This window comes from Antedon bifida, chromosome 5 (genome assembly GCF_963402885.1).
Source record: "Antedon bifida chromosome 5, ecAntBifi1.1, whole genome shotgun sequence".
Classification (NCBI taxonomy): Eukaryota; Metazoa; Echinodermata; class Crinoidea; order Comatulida; family Antedonidae; genus Antedon; species Antedon bifida.
In genome coordinates, this window is record NC_136230.1 from 27,458,032 (window position 1) to 27,476,063 (window position 18,032).

Genomic DNA, 18,032 nt, shown 5'->3' on the forward strand with positions numbered 1-18,032 from the left:
AATGGCCTGAAACGCGTAGAAAGTTGATTAGAAATTGATTTTACGCATTCTGAAATTTTAAACGCGCGTGCGCGCGTAACTTTCTGTGAAACATGCCATTTTTAATCCATAGAAAGTTTGCACTTGATATGACTTAAATGTTCACCAAGTGTCATTACAAAATGACTTTTGGTTTTTAGTCTATGTTAAATACGCAAAATTCATAAAATCGCGCGTAGCTTACGCTGCGCGACTCTAAAGTAAAAAAACGAACTGTCCTGCACTTCTACAGATAGAGGTAAATCTTCTGACAAAGTTATACGATGTAATGTTGATCAGAATTTGAGATACACGTGACACAAAATTCTGGGAAAGAAAGAAGAATAACATAGAAAAAAACTAGATTTGAACTCGTCACTACGGACGAGTTAGGTTATCCGCAGCGCAAAAGCCACGTGCACGTCATACGTTAGAATATTGCGCGCAGAAAAACGATTATGCCATTGTAAAAATGTTAGTGCGCTCTCTATTTTGCGTCACGTCAAAGTATATACGGTATACACTATATTCTGTATACGTACTACATACAGTGCAGAATAGGTGAAAATAAGGGACCCAAGTTATTGACGCTTTTGGACATGATGACGTCATCACAATTTAAAAAATGGTAGATTATGCGAAAGATAATTGATTGGCCTAGACAATATAACAAAATGGGAGGAAATGGAATACGGATAAGTGGAGATGCGCTCTATTAAATGTGATGAGCTATGCGAAAGAGACAAAAATCCTATATTTCATATTCGAGTGGCCATACGATGACGTCACAATGTCCGGTTAGCAATATCGATGCATGATTCGATATCTACAACTCATCAACTTCCAGAATATGCAATTTTAAAAAAGTTCACCACGTAGTTTACAATCTATGACTGTTTTAAAAAAGGCAAAATTTTGACAAATTTTTTAACTTTTTCATTAAAAACGCGCGCAAATTGTTTAATTCTACGTGCTCGTATGACGTGATTTTAAGTCGAAATTGATTGAAAATTGGTAAATTTACTAGAAAAGGCTGAAAAAACAAAAATCAAGCAAAAAAAAGATGTTTTTGCGCTACGTGCGCACGTGCGCGTAAAAATATTGCGCACGCGTGGGAATTTTTGAAATGCTCAAAATGACCTGAAACGCGTAGAAAGTTGATTAGAAATTGATTTTACGCATTCTGAAATTTTAAACGCGCGTGCGCGCGTAACTTTCTGTGAAACATGCCATTTTTAATCCATAGAAAGTTTGCACTTGATATGACTTAAATGTTCACCAAGTGTCATTACAAAATGACTTTTGCTTTTTAGTCTATGTTAAATACGCAAAATTCATAAAATCGCGCGTAGCTTACGCTGCGCGACTCTAAAGTAAAAAAACGAGCTGTCCTGCACTTCTAAAGATAGAGGTAAATCTTCTGACAAAGTTATACGATGTAATGTTGATCAGAATTTGAGATACACGTGACACAAAATTCTGGGAAAGAAAGAAGAATAACATAGAAAAAACTAGATTTGAACTCGTCACTACGGACGAGTTAGGTTATCCGCAGCCCAAAAGCCAAGTGCACGTCATACGTTAGAATATTGCACACAGAAAAAGATTATTATGACTACTATACTATACTATAGGTCCCTGGACCTATTTGTTTATCACAAATATCCAATCAGTACTTAGTCTTATTTGGCCTGCTACATTATAGCAGTAGGTAGGAAATAAATGATTTGGGCTATACCAAATGCCGTTACAGTATATACAGTATAATCTTTATACGTACTATATACAGTTCAGAATAGGTGAAAATAAGTGACCAAAGTTATTGACGCTTTTGAACATGATGACGTCATCACAAATTTAAAAATGGTAAATCATGCGAAAGATAATTGATTGACCTAGACATTATATAAAAATAGGAGGAAATAGAATACGGATAAGTAGAGATGAGCTCTACTAAATGTGATGCGCTATGACAAAAGAGACAAAAATCCTATATTTTATATTCGAGTGGCCATACGATGACGTCACAATGTCCGGTTAGCCATATTCATGCATGATTCGATATCTACAACTCATCTACTTCCAGAATATGTAATTTAAAAAAAGTTCACCACGTAGTTTAGAATTTATGACTGTTTGAAAAAGGGCATAATTTTCACAAATTTTGGAACTTTTTCAACAAAAACGCGCGCAAATTGTGCAATTCTACGTTCTCGTATGACGTGATTTTAATTCGAAATTGTTTAAAAGTTGGTAAAATTACTAGAAATGGCTTGAAAAACCAAAATCTCGCAAAAAAGGAGGTTTTTTGCGCTACGTGCGCACCGCGCGCGTAAAAAATGCGCATGCGTGGGAATTTTTGACATGCTCAAAATGACATGAAACGCGTAAAAAGTTGATTAGAAATTGATTTTTCGCATTTTTAAATTTTAAACGCGCGTGCGCGCGTAACTTCGTGTGAAACATGCCATTTTTTTCCACAGTCAGTTAGCGCAAGACATAAATTAAACTTTTGTTAAGTTTCAATTAAAAATGTTATTTGGTTTTTGACCTATGTTAAATACGCGAAATTCATAAAATCGCGCGAAAATCACGTTGCGCAATTGCAAACGTCGTGAAAACCTTCGCTGCACAACTTCACGTGAATGGCGATATGTTGAGAAAGTTACGAAACGTTACGTGTGCAAGTTTTTGAGATACGCGTGACACAAAAAATGGAGTAGAAGGGTGGAAGGTAAGAAATAAATACTAGATTTGAACTCGTCACTACGGACGAGTTAGGTTATCCGCAGCGCAAAAGCCACGTGCACGTCATACGTTAGAATATTGCGCGCAGAAAAACGATTATGCCATTGTAAAAATGTTAGTGCGCTCTCTATTTTGCGTCACGTCAAAGTATATACGGTATACACTATATTCTGTATACGTACTACATACAGTGCAGAATAGGTGAAAATAAGGGACCCAAGTTATTGACGCTTTTGGACATGATGACGTCATCACAATTTAAAAAATGGTAGATTATGCGAAAGATAATTGATTGGCCTAGACAATATAACAAAATGGGGGGAAATGGAATACGGATAAGTGGAGATGCGCTCTATTAAATGTGATGAGCTATGCGAAAGAGACAAAAATCCTATATTTTATATTCGAGTGGCCATACGATGACGTCACAATGTCTGGTTAGCCATATCGATGAATGATTCGATATCTACAACTCATCAACTTCCAGAATATGCAATTTTAAAAAAGTTCACCACGTAGTTTACAATCTATGACTGTTTTAAAAAAGGCAAAATTTTGACAAATTTTTTAACTTTTTCATTAAAAACGCGCGCAAATTGTTTAATTCTACGTGCTCGTATGACGTGATTTTAAGTCGAAATTGATTGAAAATTGGTAAATTTACTAGAAAAGGCTGAAAAAACAAAAATCAAGCAAAAAAAAGATGTTTTTGCGCTACGTGCGCACGTGCGCGTAAAATTATTGCGCACGCGTGGGAATTTTTGAAATGCTCAAAATGACCTGAAACGCGTAGAAAGTTGATTAGAAATTGATTTTACGCATTCTGAAATTTTAAACGCGCGTGCGCGCGTAACTTTCTGTGAAACATGCCATTTTTAATCCATAGAAAGTTTGCACTTGATATGACTTAAATGTTCACCAAGTGTCATTACAAAATGACTTTTGGTTTTTAGTCTATGTTAAATACGCAAAATTCATAAAATCGCGCGTAGCTTACGCTGCGCGACTCTAAAGTAAAAAAACGAACTGTCCTGCACTTCTACAGATAGAGGTAAATCTTCTGACAAAGTTATACGATGTAATGTTGATCAGAATTTGAGATACACGTGACACAAAATTCTGGGAAAGAAAGAAGAATAACATAGAAAAAAAAAAAAAAAAAAAAAAAGATCCTGACAATAACAAGGGGTTATCCGCCAAGTGCGGATAACCAACTAGACATGAAACTCGTCACTTTGACGAGTTAGTTATCCGCACGACAAACGCCACGCGCACGTCATACGTTGGAATTTTGCACACGGAAAAAGATTATGGCATTATGACCTGAACTGAAGAACATCATATGCTGTTAGTGCTGAATTCTGTTAATTTTGTGTCATATAGTATGTACAGTGCAAACGGTATAATCTGTATACATGTTACATACAGTGTAGAATAGGTGAAATTACGGGACCCCCGTTTATTCCTATTTTTAACATGGCGACGGTATCAAAATGAAACACTAAGATAGCAATTTCGGAAGGACATTATCTCAGCAACCACATGTTAACGTGTAGAAGAAATTTGAATACGTAAAATATAGATGCGCGCCCTTTTAAATGTGATGAACTATTACGCAAAATATGAAAATACGTCTTTTTTTATTCAACTGGCCATATGATGACGTCACAACGTCCGATTGGCAAAATGTTTACATGAATTCGTATCTACAATCCAATAGCTTCCAGAAAACGTTTTGATCATGATTATCACGTTTTATTCTGACGAGCTATAACAGATTGAAATTTCCTGTAAAGATGAAAATAAGTGACCCACGTTATTTACATTTTTAGACATGATGACGTCATAAAAATTAAAATATTTTTAACTCATGCGGAAGATAGTTGATTGACCTAGATAATATAAAAATCGGGGTAAAAATGGAAAACAGATAATTGGAGATGCGCTCTATTAAATGTCATGCGCTATGATGAAAGATACAAAAATCCTATAGTTTATATTCGCGTGGCCATACGATGACGTCACAATGTCCGGTTAGCCATATTAATGCATGATCCAAAATCTACAACTCATCAACTTCCAGAATGTGCAATAAAAATAACTTTCACCGTTTAGTTTAGGAACTACGAATGTTTAAAAAAGGGCATAATTTTGACAAATTTTGACGATTTTTTTAACTTTTTCATCAAAAATGCACGTAAATTATCCAATTCGAAGTGCCCGTATGACGTAATTTTAAGTCGAAATTGTTCAAAAGTTGGTAAAATTACTAGAAAAGGATGGAAAAACATAAATCACGTGAAAAAAATTGTTTTCAACGCTACGTGCGCACCACGCGCGTAAAAAAATGCGCGCACGTGGGAATTTTTTACATGCTCAAAATGACATGAAACGCGTAGAAAGTTGATTAGAAATTAATTTTTCGCATTATAAAATTTTAAACCCGCGTGCGCGCGTAACTTCGTGTGAAACATGCCATTTTTTTTTCACAGTCAGTTAGCGCAAGATATAACTTAAACTTTTGTTAAGTTTCAATTTAAATTGTTATATGGTTTTTGATCTACGTTAAATACGCGAAATTCGTAAAAACGCGCGTAAGTCATGTTACGCAACTCTGACGTCATTTACAATAGCAGGTGCACAACTTCACGTGAACGCTCATATGTTGACAAAGTTATGAAATGTTATGTTAACACGTTTTAGAGATACGCTCTGCACAAAAATGACAGAAAGAAAGAAGAATACAGAAAAAAAAAAAAAAAGATGATGAAACAGGACAGTTACAAGGAGTTATCCGCTAAATGCGGATAACTAACTAGACATGAAACTCGTCACTTTGACGAGTTAGTTATCCGCACCACGACAAACGCCACGTGCACGTCATACGTTGGAATATTGCACACAGATAAAGATTATGGCATTATGACAAGAACTGAAGAATATGACATGCTGTTAGTGCTGAATTTTGTGTCATATAGTATATACATGCAAACAGTATAAGCTGTATACATATTACATACAGTGTAGAATAGGTGAAATTACGGGACCCGCCATTTATTCCAATTTTTAACATGGCGACGGTATCAAAATGAAACACTTAGATAGCAATTTCAGAAGGAAATTATCTCAGGAACAACATATTAACGTGTAGAAGAAATTTGAATACGTAAAATATAGATGCGCACCCTTTTAAATGTGATGAACTATTACGCAAAATATGAAAATACGACTTTTTTTATTCAACTGGCCATATGATGACGTCACAACATCCGATTGGCAAAATGTTTACATGAATTCGTATCTACAATCCAATAGCTTCCAGAAAACGTTTTAATCGTGATTATCACATTTTATTCTTACGAGCTATTACAGATTAAAATTTACTGTAAAGATGAAATTAATGACCCACGTAATTAAAATTTTTAGGCATGATGACGTCATAAAAATTAAAATATTTTTATCTCATGCTAAAGAAAGTTGATTGACCTACACAATATATAAATGTAGGAGAAAAAGGAATACAGATAAGCGCGATGCGCTCCATTGAATGTGATGAGCAATAACGAAAGAGACAAAAATCCTATATTTTACATTCGTGTGGCCATACGATGACGTCACAATGTTTTTTTAGCCTTATTGATGCATGATCCGATATCTACAACTCATCAACTTCTAGATTTTGTAATAAAAATAAACGGTTAACGGTTTACTTTAGAAACTATGACTGTTTAAAAAAAGACATAATTTTGACGATTTTTAAAGGTTTTTCATAAAAAACGCGCACGAATTGTCTAATTCAACGTGTTCGTATGGCGTTATTTAAACTGGAAAAGGTCTAAATTGTTTTCAAAATCACTGGGAAAGGCTTGAAAAATATAATTCAAGAGAAAAAAATATGTTTTTAACGCTATGTGCGCACCGCGCGCATAAAAAATTGCGCGCCCGTGAGAATTTTTGACATGCTCAAAATGACAAGAAACGCGTAAAAAGTTGATTAGAAATTAATTTTGCGCATTTTGAAATTTTAAATGCGCGTACGCGCGTAACTTCTTGTCAAACATGCCATTTTTAATCCGTAGAAAGTTTGCCCCTGATATGACTTAAATTTTGTCAAAGTGTCAATACTAAATGACTTTTGGTTTTTAATCTATGATCAATCATTGAAATTCATAAAATTGCGCATAAGTCACGTTGCGCAACTATGACGTCATTCAAAAATAGGAGGTGCACAACTTCACGTAAATGCCCATATGTTGTCAAAGTTATGAAATGTTATGTTTACACATTTTAGAGGAACACGACTCACAAAAAGGAAGGAAGGAAAGAAGAATGATATTTGAACTCGTCACTTTGACGAGTTAGTTATCCGCACGACAAACGCCACGTGCACGTCATACGTTAGACTTTTGCACACAGAAAAAGATTATGGCATTATGACCTGATCTGAAGAATATGATATGTTGTTAGTGCTGAATTCTGTCAATTTTGTGTCATATAGTATATACAGTATAAACAGTATAATCTGTATACATATTACATACAGTGTAGAATAGGTGAAATTACGGGACCCCCGGTTATTCCTATTTTTAACATGGCGACGGTATCAAAATGAAAAACTAAGACAGCAATTTCGGAAGGACATTATCTCAGCAACCACATATTACCGTGTAGAAGAAATTTGAATACGTAAAATATAGATGCGCGCCCTTTTAAATGTGATGAACTATTACGCAAAATATGAAAATACAACTTTTTTTATTCAACTGGCCATATGATGACGTCACAACATCCGATTGGCAAAATGTTCACATGAATTCGTATCTACAATCCAATAGCTTCCAGAAAACGTTTTAATCATGATTATCACGTTTTATTCTGACGAGCTATAACAGATTGAAATTTACTGTAAAGATGAAAATAAGTGACCCACATTATTTACATTTTTAGACATGATGACGTCATAAAAATTAAAATATTTTTAACTCATGCGAAAGATAGTTGATTGACCTAGATAATATAAAAATTTGGGTAAAAATGGAAAACAGATAATTGGAGATGCGCTCTATTAAATGTCATGCGCTATGATGAAAGATACAAAAATCCTATATTTTATATTCGCGTGGCCATACGGTGACGTCACAATGTCCGGTTAGCCATATTAACGCATGATCCAAAATCTACAACTCATCAACTTCCAGAATATGCAAAAAAAATAACTTTCACCGTTTAGTTTAGGAACTACGACTGTTTAAAAAAGGGCATAATTTTGACAAATTTTGACTATTTTTTGAACTTTTTAATAAAAAATGCACATAAATTATCCAATTCGACGTGCCCGTATGACGTAATTTTATATCGAAATTGTTCAAAAGTTGGTAAAATTACTAGAAAAGGCTGGAAAAACATAAATCACGGGAAAAAAATTGTTTTCAACGCTACGTGCGCACCGCGCGCGTAAAAAAATGCGCGCGCGTGGGAATTTTTTACATGCTCAAAATGACATGAAACACGTAGAAAGTTGATTAGAAATTGATTTTTCGCATTTTGAAATTTCAAACGCGCGTGCACGCGTAACTTTGTGTAAAACATGTCATTTTTTTCCCACAGTCAGTTAGCGCAAGATATAACTTAAACTTTTTCTAAGTTTCAAATTAAAATGTTATATGGTTTTCGATCTATGTTAAATACGCGAAATTCATAAAAACGCGCGTAAGTCACGTTGCGCAACTCTGACGTCATTCACAATAGCAGGTGCACAACTTCACGTGAATGCCCACATGTTGACAAAGTTATAAAATGTTATGTTTACACGTTTTTGAGTTACGTGTGACACAAAAATGACAGAAAGAAAGAAGAATACAGAAAAAAAAAAAAAAAAAGATGATGAAACAGGACAGTTACAAGGAGTTATCCGCTGAGTGCGGATAACTAACTAGATTTGAACTCGTCACTACGGACGAGTTAGGTTATCCGCAGCGCAAAAGCCACGTGCACGTCATACGTTAGAATATTGCGCGCAGAAAAACGATTATGCCATTGTAAAAATGTTAGTGCGCTCTCTATTTTGCGTCACGTCAAAGTATATACGGTATACACTATATTCTGTATACGTACTACATACAGTGCAGAATAGGTGAAAATAAGGGACCCAAGTTATTGACGCTTTTGGACATGATGACGTCATCACAATTTAAAAAATGGTAGATTATGCGAAAGATAATTGATTGGCCTAGACAATATAACAAAATGGGGGGGAAATGGAATACGGATAAGTGGAGATGCGCTCTATTAAATGTGATGAGCTATGCGAAAGAGACAAAAATCCTATATTTTATATTCGAGTGGCCATACGATGACGTCACAATGTCTGGTTAGCCATATCGATGCATGATTCGATATCTACAACTCATCAACTTCCAGAATATGCAATTTTAAAAAAGTTCACCACGTAGTTTACAATCTATGACTGTTTTAAAAAAGGCAAAATTTTGACAAATTTTTTAACTTTTTCATTAAAAACGCGCGCAAATTGTTTAATTCTACGTGCTCGTATGACGTGATTTTAAGTCGAAATTGATTGAAAATTGGTAAATTTACTAGAAAAGGCTGAAAAAACAAAAATCAAGCAAAAAAAAGATGTTTTTGCGCTACGTGCGCACGTGCGCGTAAAAATATTGCGCACGCGTGGGAATTTTTGAAATGCTCAAAATGGCCTGAAACGCGTAGAAAGTTGATTAGAAATTGATTTTACGCATTCTGAAATTTTAAACGCGCGTGCGCGCGTAACTTTCTGTGAAACATGCCATTTTTAATCCATAGAAAGTTTGCACTTGATATGACTTAAATGTTCACCAAGTGTCATTACAAAATGACTTTTGGTTTTTAGTCTATGTTAAATACGCAAAATTCATAAAATCGCGCGTAGCTTACGCTGCGCGACTCTAAAGTAAAAAAACGAACTGTCCTGCACTTCTACAGATAGAGGTAAATCTTCTGACAAAGTTATACGATGTAATGTTGATCAGAATTTGAGATACACGTGACACAAAATTCTGGGAAAGAAAGAAGAATAACATAGAAAAAAAAAAAAAAAAAAAAAAAGATCCTGACAATAACAAGGGGTTATCCGCCAAGTGCGGATAACCAACTAGATTTGAACTCGTCACTACGGACGAGTTAGGTTATCCGCAGCGCAAAAGCCACGTGCACGTCATACGTTAGAATATTGCGCGCAGAAAAACGATTATGCCATTGTAAAAATGTTAGTCACGTCAAAGTATATACGGTATACACTATATTCTGTATACGTACTACATACAGTGCAGAATAGGTGAAAATAAGGGACCCAAGTTATTGACGCTTTTGGACATGATGACGTCATCACAATTTAAAAAATGGTAGATTATGCGAAAGATAATTGATTGGCCTAGACAATATAACAAAATGGGGGGAAATGGAATACGGATAAGTGGAGATGCGCTCTATTAAATGTGATGAGCTATGCGAAAGAGACAAAAATCCTATATTTTATATTCGAGTGGCCATACGATAACGTCACAATGTCTGGTTAGCCATATCGATGCATGATTCGATATCTGCAACTCATCAACTTCCAGAATATGCAATTTTAAAAAAGTTCACCACGTAGTTTACAATCTATGACTGTTTTAAAAAAGGCAAAATTTTGACAAATTTTTTAACTTTTTCATTAAAAACGCGCGCAAATTGTTTAATTCTACGTGCTCGTATGACGTGATTTTAAGTCGAAATTGATTGAAAATTGGTAAATTTACTAGAAAAGGCTGAAAAAACAAAAATCAAGCAAAAAAAAGATGTTTTTGCGCTACGTGCGCACGTGCGCGTAAAAATATTGCGCACGCGTGGGAATTTTTGAAATGCTCAAAATGACCTGAAACGCGTAGAAAGTTGATTAGAAATTGATTTTACGCATTCTGAAATTGTAAACGCGCGTGCGCGCGTAACTTTCTGTGAAACATGCCATTTTTAATCCATAGAAAGTTTGCACTTGATATGACTTAAATGTTCACCAAGTGTCATTACAAAATGACTTTTGGTTTTTAGTCTATGTTAAATACGCAAAATTCATAAAATCGCGCGTAGCTTACGCTGCGCGACTCTAAAGTAAAAAAACGAACTGTCCTGCACTTCTACAGATAGAGGTAAATCTTCTGACAAAGTTATACGATGTAATGTTGATCTGAATTTGAGATACACGTGACACAAAATTCTGGGAAAGAAAGAAGAATAACATAGAAAAAAAAAAAAAAAAAAAAAAAGATCCTGACAATAACAAGGGGTTATCCGCCAAGTGCGGATAACCAACTAGATTTGAACTCGTCACTACGGACGAGTTAGGTTATCCGCAGCGCAAAAGCCACGTGCACGTCATACGTTAGAATATTGCGCGCAGAAAAACGATTATGCCATTGTAAAAATGTTAGTGCGCTCTCTATTTTGCGTCACGTCAAAGTATATACGGTATACACTATATTCTGTATACGTACTACATACAGTGCAGAATAGGTGAAAATAAGGGACCCAAGTTATTGACGCTTTTGGACATGATGACGTCATCACAATTTAAAAAATGGTAGATTATGCGAAAGATAATTGATTGGCCTAGACAATATAACAAAATGGGAGGAAATGGAATACGGATAAGTGGAGATGCGCTCTATTAAATGTGATGAGCTATGCGAAAGAGACAAAAATCCTATATTTTATATTCGAGTGGCCATACGATGACGTCACAATGTCTGGTTAGCCATATCGATGCATGATTCGATATCTACAACTCATCAACTTCCAGAATATGCAATTTTAAAAAAGTTCACCACGTAGTTTACAATCTATGACTGTTTTAAAAAAGGCAAAATTTTGACAAATTTTTTAACTTTTTCATTAAAAACGCGCGCAAATTGTTTAATTCTACGTGCTCGTATGACGTGATTTTAAGTCGAAATTGATTGAAAATTGGTAAATTTACTAGAAAAGGCTGAAAAAACAAAAATCAAGCAAAAAAAAGATGTTTTTGCGCTACGTGCGCACGTGCGCGTAAAAATATTGCGCACGCGTGGGAATTTTTGAAATGCTCAAAATGACCTGAAACGCGTAGAAAGTTGATTAGAAATTGATTTTACGCATTCTGAAATTTTAAACGCGCGTGCGCGCGTAACTTTCTGTGAAACATGCCATTTTTAATCCATAGAAAGTTTGCACTTGATATGACTTAAATGTTCACCAAGTGTCATTACAAAATGACTTTTGGTTTTTAGTCTATGTTAAATACGCAAAATTCATAAAATCGCGCGTAGCTTACGCTGCGCGACTCTAAAGTAAAAAAACGAACTGTCCTGCACTTCTACAGATAGAGGTAAATCTTCTGACAAAGTTATACGATGTAATGTTGATCAGAATTTGAGATACACGTGACACAAAATTCTGGGAAAGAAAGAAGAATAACATAGAAAAAAAAAAAAAAAAAAAAAAAGATCCTGACAATAACAAGGGGTTATCCGCCAAGTGCGGATAACCAACTAGATTTGAACTCGTCACTACGGACGAGTTAGGTTATCCGCAGCGCAAAAGCCACGTGCACGTCATACGTTAGAATATTGCGCGCAGAAAAACGATTATGCCATTGTAAAAATGTTAGTGCGCTCTCTATTTTGCGTCACGTCAAAGTATATACGGTATACACTATATTCTGTATACGTACTACATACAGTGCAGAATAGGTGAAAATAAGGGACCCAAGTTATTGACGCTTTTGGACATGATGACGTCATCACAATTTAAAAAATGGTAGATTATGCGAAAGATAATTGATTGGCCTAGACAATATAACAAAATGGGAGGAAATGGAATACGGATAAGTGGAGATGCGCTCTATTAAATGTGATGAGCTATGCGAAAGAGACAAAAATCCTATATTTCATATTCGAGTGGCCATACGATGACGTCACAATGTCCGGTTAGCAATATCGATGCATGATTCGATATCTACAACTCATCAACTTCCAGAATATGCAATTTTAAAAAAGTTCACCACGTAGTTTACAATCTATGACTGTTTTAAAAAAGGCAAAATTTTGACAAATTTTTTAACTTTTTCATTAAAAACGCGCGCAAATTGTTTAATTCTACGTGCTCGTATGACGTGATTTTAAGTCGAAATTGATTGAAAATTGGTAAATTTACTAGAAAAGGCTGAAAAAACAAAAATCAAGCAAAAAAAAGATGTTTTTGCGCTACGTGCGCACGTGCGCGTAAAAATATTGCGCACGCGTGGGAATTTTTGAAATGCTCAAAATGACCTGAAACGCGTAGAAAGTTGATTAGAAATTGATTTTACGCATTCTGAAATTTTAAACGCGCGTGCGCGCGTAACTTTCTGTGAAACATGCCATTTTTAATCCATAGAAAGTTTGCACTTGATATGACTTAAATGTTCACCAAGTGTCATTACAAAATGACTTTTGCTTTTTAGTCTATGTTAAATACGCAAAATTCATAAAATCGCGCGTAGCTTACGCTGCGCGACTCTAAAGTAAAAAAACGAGCTGTCCTGCACTTCTAAAGATAGAGGTAAATCTTCTGACAAAGTTATACGATGTAATGTTGATCAGAATTTGAGATACACGTGACACAAAATTCTGGGAAAGAAAGAAGAATAACATAGAAAAAAAAAAAAAAAAAAAAAAAGATCCTGACAATAACAAGGGGTTATCCGCCAAGTGCGGATAACCAAAAAAAAAAAAAAAAAAAGATCCTGACAATAACAAGGGGTTATCCGCCAAGTGCGGATAACCAAAAAAAAAAAAAAAAAGATCCTGACAATAACAAGGGGTTATCCGCCAAGTGCGGATAACCAAAAAAAAAGATGATGAAACAGGACAGTTACAAGGAGTTATCCGCTGAATGCGGATAACTAATAAAACTAGACATGTAACTCGTCACTTTGACGAGTTAGTTATCCGCACGACAAACGCTACGTGCACGTCATACGTTGGAATATTGCACACAGAAAAAGATTATGGCATTATGACCTGAACTGAAGAATATGATATGTTGTTAGTGCTGATTTCTGTCAATTTTGTGTCGTATAGTATATATAGTATAATATGTATACATATTACATAAGTGTTGAATAAGTGAAATTATGGGACCTGCCATTTATTGCAATTTTTAACATGTTGACGGTTTTAAAATGAAACGCGAAGGTAGCAATTTCAGAAGGAAATTATCTCAGCAACAACATATTAACGTGTAGAAGAAATTTGAATACGTGAAATATTGATGCGCGCTCATTTAAATGTAATGAATTATGACGCAAAAGATGAAAATACGACATTTTTTATTTAACTGGCCATATGATGACGTCACAACATCCGATTGGCAAAATGTTCACATGATTTCGTATCTACAATCCAATAGCTTCCAGAAAACGTTTTAATCGTGATTATCACATTTTATTCTTACGAGCTATAACAGATTAAAATTTACTATAAAGATGAAATTAATGCCAGACGTAATTTTAATTTTTAGGCATGATGACGTCATAAAAATTAAAATATTTTTAAATCATGCGAAAGATAGTTGATTGACCTAGACAATATCAAAATCGGGGTGAAAATGGAAAACGGATAAGTGGAGATGCGCTCTATTAAATGTGATGAGCTATGACGAAAGATACAAAAATCATAAATTTTATATTCGCGTGGCCATACGATGACGTCACAATGTCCGGTTAGCCATATTAATACATGATCTGATATCTACAACTCATCAACTTCCATAATATGTCATCCACAAAAAGTTGACCGTGCAGTTTAGAAATTACGACTGTTTAAAAAAAGGCATAATTTTGACGAATTTTTGAACTTTTTCATCAAAAACGCGCGCAAATTGTCCAATTTGACGTGCTCGTATGACGTAACTTTAAGTCGAAAGTGTTTAAAAGTTGGTAAAATTACTAGAAAAGGCTGGAAAAACATAAATCACGCGAAAAAAATATGTTTTTAATGCTACGTGCGCACCGCACACGTAAAAATTTGCGCACGCGTGGGAATTTTTGACATGCTTAAAACGACATGAAACGCGTAGAAAGTTGATTAGAAATTAATTTTGCGCATTTTGAAACTTTAAATAAGCGTGCGCGCGTAACTTTTTGTAAAACACGCAATTTTTTTTCAACAGAAAGTTAGCGCATGATATAAATTTAACTTTTGCAAAGTTTCAATTTAAAATGTTATTTGGTTTTTGACCTATGTTAAATACGAGAAAATCGTTAAATCGCGCGTAAGTCACGTTGCGCAATTGTAAACATCCTGAAAAGGTTCGCTGCACAACTTCATATGAATGAAGATATGTTGGGAAAGTTACGAAATGTTATGTTTGCAAGTTTTACAGATACGCGTGACACAAAAATTACAGAAAGAAAGAAGATAAAGACTAGATTTGAACTCGTCACTACGGACGAGTTAGGTTATCCGCAGCGCAAAAGCCACGTGCACGTCATACGTTAGAATATTGCGCGCAGAAAAACGATTATGCCATTGTAAAAATGTTAGTGCGCTCTCTATTTTGCGTCACGTCAAAGTATATACGGTATACACTATATTCTGTATACGTACTACATACAGTGCAGAATAGGTGAAAATAAGGGACCCAAGTTATTGACGCTTTTGGACATGATGACGTCATCACAATTTAAAAAATGGTAGATTATGCGAAAGATAATTGATTGGCCTAGACAATATAACAAAATGGGGGGGAAATGGAATACGGATAAGTGGAGATGCGCTCTATTAAATGTGATGAGCTATGCGAAAGAGACAAAAATCCTATATTTTATATTCGAGTGGCCATACGATGACGTCACAATGTCTGGTTAGCCATATCGATGCATGATTCGATATCTACAACTCATCAACTTCCAGAATATGCAATTTTAAAAAAGTTCACCACGTAGTTTACAATCTATGACTGTTTTAAAAAAGGCAAAATTTTGACAAATTTTTTAACTTTTTCATTAAAAACGCGCGCAAATTGTTTAATTCTACGTGCTCGTATGACGTGATTTTAAGTCGAAATTGATTGAAAATTGGTAAATTTACTAGAAAAGGCTGAAAAAACAAAAATCAAGCAAAAAAAAGATGTTTTTGCGCTACGTGCGCACGTGCGCGTAAAAATATTGCGCACGCGTGGGAATTTTTGAAATGCTCAAAATGGCCTGAAACGCGTAGAAAGTTGATTAGAAATTGATTTTACGCATTCTGAAATTTTAAACGCGCGTGCGCGCGTAACTTTCTGTGAAACATGCCATTTTTAATCCATAGAAAGTTTGCACTTGATATGACTTAAATGTTCACCAAGTGTCATTACAAAATGACTTTTGGTTTTTAGTCTATGTTAAATACGCAAAATTCATAAAATCGCGCGTAGCTTACGCTGCGCGACTCTAAAGTAAAAAAACGAACTGTCCTGCACTTCTACAGATAGAGGTAAATCTTCTGACAAAGTTATACGATGTAATGTTGATCAGAATTTGAGATACACGTGACACAAAATTCTGGGAAAGAAAGAAGAATAACATAGAAAAAAAAAAAAAAAAAAAAAAAGATCCTGACAATAACAAGGGGTTATCCGCCAAGTGCGGATAACCAACTAGACATGTAACTCGTCACTTTGACGAGTTTGGTTATCCGCCGCGCAAGTGGTGCAACATTAACATTAAGGGGATAGGTTGAGGACAAAAGGAAGTGTTTACGTATGACCTGAACTGAAGAATATGATATGTTGTTATTGCTGAATTTTATTATTTAGATTCATATATAGTATACACAGTATAATCTGTATCCATATCACATACAGTGTAGAATAGGTGAAATTACGGGACCCGATATTTATTGCAATTTTCAACATGTTGACGGTTTTAAAATGAAACGCGAAGGTAGCAATTTCGGAAGAAAATTATCTCAGCAACAACATATTAACGTGTAGAAGAAATTTGAATACGTGAAATATTGATGCGCGCTCTTTTAAATGTAATGAATTATGACGCAAAAGATGAAAATACGACCTTTTTTATTTAACTGGCCATATGATGACGTCACAACATCCGATTGGCAAAATTTTTACATGATTTCGTATCTAAAATCCAATAGCTTCCAGAAAACGTTTTAATCGTGATTATCACATTTTATTCTTACGAGCTATAACAGATTAAAATTTACTGTAAAGATGAAATTAATGCCACACGTAATTTAAATTTTTAGGCATATTGACGTCATAAAAATTAAAATATTTTTAACTCATGCGAAAGATAGTTGATTGACCTAGACAATATCAAAATCGGGGTGAAAATGGAAAACGAATAAGTGGAGATGCGCTCTATTCAATGTGAGGAGCTATGATGAAAGATACAAAAATCCTAAATTTTATATTCGTGTGGCCATACGATGACGTCACAATGTCCGGTTAGCCATATTAATACCTGATCCGATATCTACAACTCATCATCTTCCAGAATATGTCATCCACAAAAAGTTGACCGTGTAGTTTAGAAATTACGACTGTTTAAAAAAAGGCATATTTTTAACGGATTTTTGAACTTTTTCTTCAAAAACGCGCGCAAATCGTCTAATTCGACGTGCTCATATGACATAACTTTAAGTCGAAATTGTTTAAAATTTAGTAAAATTACTAGAAAAAGCTGGAAAAACATAAATCGCGCGAAAAAAATATGTTTTCAATGCTACGTGCGCACCGCACACGTACAAATTTGCGCACGCGTGGGAATTTTTTACATGCTTAAAACTACATGAAACGCGTAGAAAGTTGATTAGAAATTAATTTTGCGCATTTTGAAATTTTAAATGCGCGTGCGCGCGTAACTTTATGTAAAACACGCAATTTTTTTTCAACAGAAAGTTAGCGCATGATATAAATTAAACTTTTGGAAAGTTTCAATTTGAAATGTTATTTGGTTTTCGACCTATGTTAAATACGAGGAAATCGTTAAATCACGCGTAAGTCACGTTGCGCAATTGTAAACGTCATGAAAAGCTTCGCAGCACATCTTCATGTGCATGGCGATATGTTGAGAAAGTTACAAAATGTTATGTTTGCAAGTTTTAGAGAAAAGCGTTCCACAAAAATCATACAGAAAGAAAGAAGATCAAGAAAAAGATGTTGATTTCGTACAATCACAAGAGGTTATCCTGCAACTTCGTTGCGGATAA